Source organism: Mesoplodon densirostris, chromosome 2, assembly GCF_025265405.1.
Source record: "Mesoplodon densirostris isolate mMesDen1 chromosome 2, mMesDen1 primary haplotype, whole genome shotgun sequence".
Lineage (NCBI taxonomy): Eukaryota > Metazoa > Chordata > Mammalia > Artiodactyla > Ziphiidae > Mesoplodon > Mesoplodon densirostris.
This window is the reverse complement of record NC_082662.1, coordinates 119977710-119984739: the sequence shown is the minus strand read 5'-3', so window position 1 is coordinate 119984739 and position 7030 is coordinate 119977710. Positions and strand designations below refer to the sequence as shown.

Genomic DNA, 7030 nt, shown 5'->3' with positions numbered 1-7030 from the left:
GGGTTCGTGCCCCGGTCCGGGAAGATCCCACATGCCGCGGAGTGGCTGGGCCCGTGGGCCGTGGCTGCTGAGCCTGCGCGTCTGGAGCCTGTGCTCCGCGACAGGAGAGGAGGCCACAACAGTGAGAGGCCCGCGTACAGCAAAAGAAAAAAAATTGGTGATAATACTCACCCTATGAAATTTTTAGAATTAAATGAGACAAGATCTGTAAAGCACTTTATAGTACCTCACATTATAAGAGCTGTCCATAATTGCTTTCAAACTGGATGTTCTAGGCCAGGAGTTGACAAAGTTTCAATAAATGGCTAGATAATTTTTTTTTTGACTTACGAAGGTGTTTTTTTTTTTTGTTTTGGCTGCCTTGGGTCTGTGGCTGTGCGTGGGCTTTCTCTAGTTGTGGTGAGCGGGGGCTACTCTTTCATTGCGGTGCACGGGCTTCTCATTGCAGTGCCTCCTCGTTGTGGAGCATGGGCTCTAGGCACGTGGGCTTCAGGAATTGTGGTGCACAGGCTCAGTAGTGTGGCTCGCGGGCTCTACAGCACAGGCTCAGTACTTGTGGCGCACGGGCTTTGTTGCTCCATGGCATTTGGGAATCTTCCCGGACCAGGGCTTGAACCTGTGTCCCCTGCATTGGCAGGCGGATTGTTAACCACTGCACCACCAGGGAAGTCCCCTACAAAGGTGTTTTTATTTTTTATTTATTTTTTAAAAGGTTTTAAAAAAATTATGTGTAACATAGACAAAGTTATTTGTCAATAAATTTTTAAGGAATTTCACACGTTCTGATTCTTTCCACTGCCAATCACCTTAGTTCCTCCAAACTCATAATCTTCACGATAAAATAGCCCTTTCAAAAAGAAGTTGTCACGTGAGTCAGCCCACAGTTCTTTTGGTTAGGCTTCTTTGATCTCCCGTGGGATATGGACACACTTCAAAATTCCCCACCTGTAATCTTTGGTATCCAATTTCCTCAAGCGATTTACTTTAGGACCATGTTTAGAGTCAGGAGATGGATCTGCCTGGTTCTGAATTTGACATCCTCTAAAAATGTATTAGGTTAAAATCATATTCACTCCTAAGCCGTCACACCCTAGAACAGTACAGATCATTGGGATATGCCAATACCTAAGATTAAAAAAGTTTGTTAGGTTTTTCATAGTTTACTTGGCAGCTGTCTTGTAGTTCTTTCCCACAGATCTAACAGGTAGTTCTATGAGTAAAGGAAACCACACCATTACTCTATGAGACGTTTCCGACGGTGTAGGTTTACAGAAAAGACCCCGTCAGGATAGACCTCAACACGAAGTTGTTTTTAAAAAGAAAGTTTGATAAGAAAATATACACAACCCGATTTTTATATCAGGAAAACAGTTGCTCTGGATGGGGGATGTGTAGAAGCAGTTGATTCCTCTGGTGAACACAGCCGTTGGTTATAAACGCTGGAAGTCTTCTAACATGATGATACTATTTGTATTAACCACCATTCTGGTATTTTTCTGTTGCCCGCTCGTTACCATCTCCACACATTCATCTACCACAGGGCTCATAAAGGGATCAGATCTCCACAGTATTCCTGACATGTCTGCCACAGTTTAATTTCAATGACAACTTCTTTTCTATACATTGTTTTCTTTTTTTTTGGCCATGCAGTGCGGCTTGCAGGGTCTTAGTTCCCCTACCAGGGATCGAACCCCTGCCCGCTACAGTGGAAGCACAGAGCCCTAACCACTGGACCACCAGGGAATTCCCCATAAATTTTTTTTCAAATAGGGAGGGTGAGCTTGGCTCATGGTATCTGCCCAGCGGCTCAAAGTTGCCTCTAGAGGATAACTTTTTAGGCTTTGTGAGCCACACAGTCTCTATACAACTTTGCAGTTGTAGCAAGGAAGCATCCATAGACAATGAATGAGTGTGCTGTGTTCAACTAAAACTTCATTTGTTGACACTGAAATGTGAATTTCATGATTTTCACATGTTGTGACACAAGTAACAGATCTTTTTCAATTGTTTAAAAATGTAAAAACCATTCTTAGGTCCCAGGCTGCACAAAAACAGGTGATGGGCTGGCAATTGGTGTGTGTGTATATATATATATATATATATATATTTATATATAAGAATATTTTAATTCTTGTTCTTAGAAACTGTAACGACTATACACCATTTGGAAATGAGTCTGTACCAAACAATGGCCAGAGAAGAATCATCCACTCTATGCCTTCTCTTTTGTCTGGTTACTCAGAAATATGTTATCAGTTATAACCGTTGTTGCTTGTCACCTCACATTATTTTTATCCATGTATTCACCATAGTCTAGTCTACTTTCCCTTCCACATAAATTCGAGACCACTTTTTCACATACTGATGGGACCGTTGGTATTTTATTCATAGTTGAAGTTAAAAGAAAGCAACTAACCCCCTTAAAAATTATTTATTTATTTATTTATTTTTGGCCGTGTTGGGTCTTCTTCGTTGCTGCGTGGGCTTTGTCTAGTTGCAGCGAGCTGGGGCTACTCTTTGTTGCAGTGCGTGGGCTTCTCACTGCGGTGGCTTCTCTTGTTGCAGAGCACGGGTTCTAGGCACGCAGGCTTCAGTAGTTGTGGCTCGCAGGCTCAGTAGTTGTGGCGCATGGGCTTAGTTGCTCTGCAGCATGTGGGATCTTCCCGGACCAGGGCTTGAACCTGTGTCCCCTGCATTGGCAGGCGGATTCTCAACCACTGCGCCACCAGGGAAGTCCCCCCTCACTTGGTTTTGAATGCAGACTTTAAGATTTCTTTGGCCCAGGTCTGTAACATCCCTGGGGAGAAAGTAACTCAGACAACAGAGTGAGTGGGAGCAGCTGGACAAGAATAAGAGCTAAATCATTGGAGCCTGCAGGAGAGAAAGGATTGAATGGAAAACCAGTATGTCAGTGAGAAGTGATGTGGGAGGAGGGTGTTTTAACTAACAGGGAGACTCATCCCCACTATTTTAGAACAACACTTAAATCCAGTTTCTGTTTCTAGTTGGTTCTTAAACTATGTGGAAACAATAATACAGTCATTTTCAGTAATAAATTATTATTTATAGCTCCTTGTTTGATGTCACCAACTTCCTTGAGGGCAGGGAGCTTGTCATGGTACATGCCCAGTGTCTGGCACATCATGCCAATCGATAAATGGTGAATGAATGAGTATCATGTCCCCATATCTAAATAAGTCAAGGTAACTGAGGAGCTGCTATGTTGCCTGTCACCAGCATTACTACCTCTTGTTTTTTGTGTGGAATCCAAATGAAAATAAGCTGAATGGAGCTGGGGGACAGAGGAGCCCAGGCCCTGGATTTTTAAATGTGCATTTTGTTCTTGGTGTATAGGCAGTGGAGGCAGTGGAACAGGGTACAGGGCCAAGAAGAGAATGAAGTGGCCTCATGCCCTCCCTCTGGTGTGCTGAGTCCTTCCAAGTGGGCTGGGCTCCTGGATTTTCAGAGCTGCTCTTCCTACCTCTGAGACCAGCTCACGGTTTAAGGTGTTGAGGTGGCCAATAAGGAACACATTGAAACCTTCCTCAGGGAGACATCAACCCATACAGGAAAGGCTGAGTGCTGAGAATGAGGTCCCTTTACCCTGCTGTGGAAGGAGCCTGGCAAGGGCAGTGTGGCCAGAGGGATAAAGGAGGAGCAAGGACAACTAAAGCCTCATCCCCCTCTCTCTCACCCTTTTCCACCAATGTTTTGGCAACATTCCTAAAAGGCTTGTGACTTCCAATTCTGTTTGCACTCAGAACACCTGAAGTCTATGCTGTAGGGGAAGAAAAACATATCTTTTTCCCACTACCCTCCTAGGTTCTCCAGTTGGGGCCCGTCATTAGACTGACAAGACAGATTAACAAGAGACAAAGAAACAGACTTTATTAACATGTGTCATGCATACACAGGAAGAACTCAGATGAGTAACTCAAAGGAGTGGTTAGAACTTGGGCATATACAGCATCATAACAAAAGAATAATACATTTTTAAAGAAGTGATGAGACAAAAGGAAAAGGACTTTCTAGGCTGGCAAATTGTAGGAAAGTAAGTATATGGGAAAAACTAATGCGAGATAAATGTTAGGTTTGTTATGTGGATTTCTTCTGGTGCCATCTCTGGGCTAAAGGTCTAGAGTTGTCTCTGGTGATTAACTTCTGTCCTTCCTGGTAGAGAAGGTAGGTAGGCAGGCACCTTTACAAATTTCTGTTCTGCTTTTAGGCAACTAGGGGAAGGGCAGAGGGCTTTTCTTGTATCCACTTCTCATTCCCTTCAGCTCGAAATGATCAATATACCAAAGTGGCATATTTTGGGGTGGCATATTCTGCTACCCTTCAATGTCTATTTTTGGAGGGGAGTACTCCACAAAACACAGGTCGAAATCCTTAAAGATGTCCAGGCTGAAAAGAGACGTCATTGTTGGGTAAAACCATCACAGATTAAAAAAGCTGTGAGAAACATGAGCATTCTTTAGAGCTCTAGATAAGCAGATTTAGGTGAAAAACAGCCTTATATTTTTCCCTCATGGGACTATGCATTTAGGAACCACAGAAGAGGTGATGAAGCTGAAGCTGTTCCCTAGGGAGCAGCAATCTGGTTGGAGGGCAGGAGCTGAAGCTGTATTTGTGTAGTGCTTTACATAATAATAGTTGGCCTGGAATTCTCATTAGTGCCAGGCATTGTTCTATTCGCTTTCAATGTACTAACTCATTTAATCTTCACACCTAAAAGAAAGGTACTGTTATCATCCCCATTTTCAGATGAGGAATTGAGGCAGGAAGAAGTTAGTGCCTTGCCCAAGGTCATATAGACGTAAGTAGTAGAGCCAGAATGTCAACCCAGACAGGCTCCAGAGCCCCAATTCTAAAGACTCACTATCCTGCCTCTACCATGGTTACAGAAACATAATTATCTATATGGAAAAGAGATATTGGAAAGCTTCCCTAAACCACCCCAGCACTGTCACTCAGCACACAACTCCAGAGGCTTTTTTGGAAAATTCACAGGTAAGAGATGTCACGTTAGGAGGCATTGCAGGCCAGAGGTGCCACTCTCATAGAAGTCAGTGTGAGTGATACCAGGAGGACACAACTTGGGGCTCTTGCCTGTGGCTCCCTGTGGTGCCTGCAGAATCCAGGGCTGGATCTGAAGTCTGTTTCAAGAAAGCATTTTTTACGGATGAAGTTCAAATTTCCTATTCACTGAAAACTTGTTTAGTCCTGAGATAGGGCCTTATAGTGTCACCTTTAGGCCTTGGGCATGTAGAAGAGAGAAAGAAAAAAAGAAAAGAAGAAATAAAAGGAAAATAGGTTTGGGGAAAAGAAGCTGGCTAGTGGGGGAAGCAGGTGCTGACAACCTCTAGTCTCCAACATTAGAAAAGAGCCTAAGGTCCAGGTGGTCTAAAGTTGCCCTCTGCTATGGTCTGAAGGTTTGTGTTCCACCCAAATTCATATGCTGAAAGGCGAACCCCCAAAGGTGATGGTATTAGGAGGTGGGGCCTTTAGCAGATGCTTAAGTCATGAGGCTGGAGCCTTCAAGAATGGGATTCGTACTCTTATAAAACAGGCTCCACAGCGCTCCCTGGCCCCTTCCACCGTGCAGGATACAAGGAAAAGTCTGCAATGAGGAAGAGAGCCCTCGTTCAACCACACTGGCACCCTGATCTTATAACAGGGAAGAGCAAAATCTGACTCCATGTTGGATCTGTTTCTTGGACTTTAACCTTTGCTTTTCGTTGCTTTTGTTATTATAATCATACATAATGGCCTGCCTCAGGGAACCCTGCCCACCTGTGAATGGCTGCAGAAAAGAAGAAACTAACACATCCCCTCCCATATGCTGGCCAAGCCAGGCAAAACTAATGGCCTTTTTACTTTACTTCCTCACCTCCTCTCCCTCTCTGCTCTATAAAAGAAACTGACATTCAGACCCCGATAAGATGGTTCTCTGGGGACACTAGTCCGCCATCTTTCTGGTCTGTTGGCTTTCCGAATAAAGTCACTAGTCCTTGCCTCAACACCTCGTCTCCTGATTTATTGGCCTGTTGTGAGGTGAGCAGAGTGAGCTTGGACTCAGTAACAATCTCAGACTTCCAGCCTTTAGAACTGTGAGGAATAAATTACTGTTGTTCATAAGCTACCCAGTCTATGATATTTTGTTATAGCAGCCTAAATGGACCAAGGCACCCTCTAGTATTTTAAAGAGTCTAATGGACAAAGGGACTAAACTACTTGTGAAATGAGGTTGGTAAGAGGGTGAAGCCCAATGTCTGGCATGACAAAACCCAATTCCTTACCTTTCCCCTGTCTGGAACTTGGTGATAAAGGTACTACTCTCTCTTAAGTTGAAAGCTGGCTCCCCCAAAATACCACAAAATAATCTGTTGGTAAGGCAAAACGGAGTTTCTTGCTTATTGGAGTAACAGAGAGAACGTCATTGATAAAGTCTTAGTAGAGTCTCAGAATGGGGCTGCAAAGGCAGGGTATTGATGGGAATTCTGGAGTCTGGTTTACAGGGGGTATTTCGCTGTGGGGGGAGGCAGGGGTTGCTGATTGAGATTAGGCATACTCTGTGACAAAATAATTTAGGATTGGTGGGAAATATTTGCTAGGGAAGGGTTTCCTAGCTACTCTTGTTTGATGAGTTATTTTATGCTAAGGACACTTTGTCGGGATGTCTAGTTCCTGGGCAAGAGTTTCCTGGGTTAGTAAGGTCTTGTTAATGCAGACCTTCACATAGTGAAGTCAGGTTAATGTAAACAGCGAACTGTGTGGGTGTGGATTATTTTAGTGGTCATTCAACTCACAAAGTTTGGCATATGGCACATGCTGTAGCCAATAGGAAAGGGGTTAGAATACACGTTTTTTTCATTAGGGAAGAAGGGGCAGGAGATTTAAGAGGTAAGCAAATGTGCAAAGGCACAAATATCCCTGAAGTAAAGGTACAGTAGTTTTCCTGCAACTAGATATGTAACCACCAGGTGGAGCTAGACCCTTCTGGCATGGGTATTCTTCCAAACGTGATGCT

The 7030-nt window shown here is 43.8% G+C and overlaps 1 non-coding gene and 1 pseudogene across 1 annotated transcript; both read right to left on the bottom strand.

Annotated features, from left to right (window-relative positions):
* Positions 1-1169: 1169 nt before the first annotated feature.
* Positions 1170-1300, bottom strand: LOC132484799 (small nucleolar RNA SNORA18). Its single transcript, XR_009531347.1, has one exon. It is a non-coding gene; the product is annotated as a small nucleolar RNA SNORA18 (small nucleolar RNA).
* A 130-nt stretch (positions 1301-1430) lies between these two features.
* LOC132475980 (small nuclear ribonucleoprotein G-like) lies at positions 1431-4421 on the bottom strand (annotated as a pseudogene).
* Positions 4422-7030: the final 2609 nt, after the last annotated feature.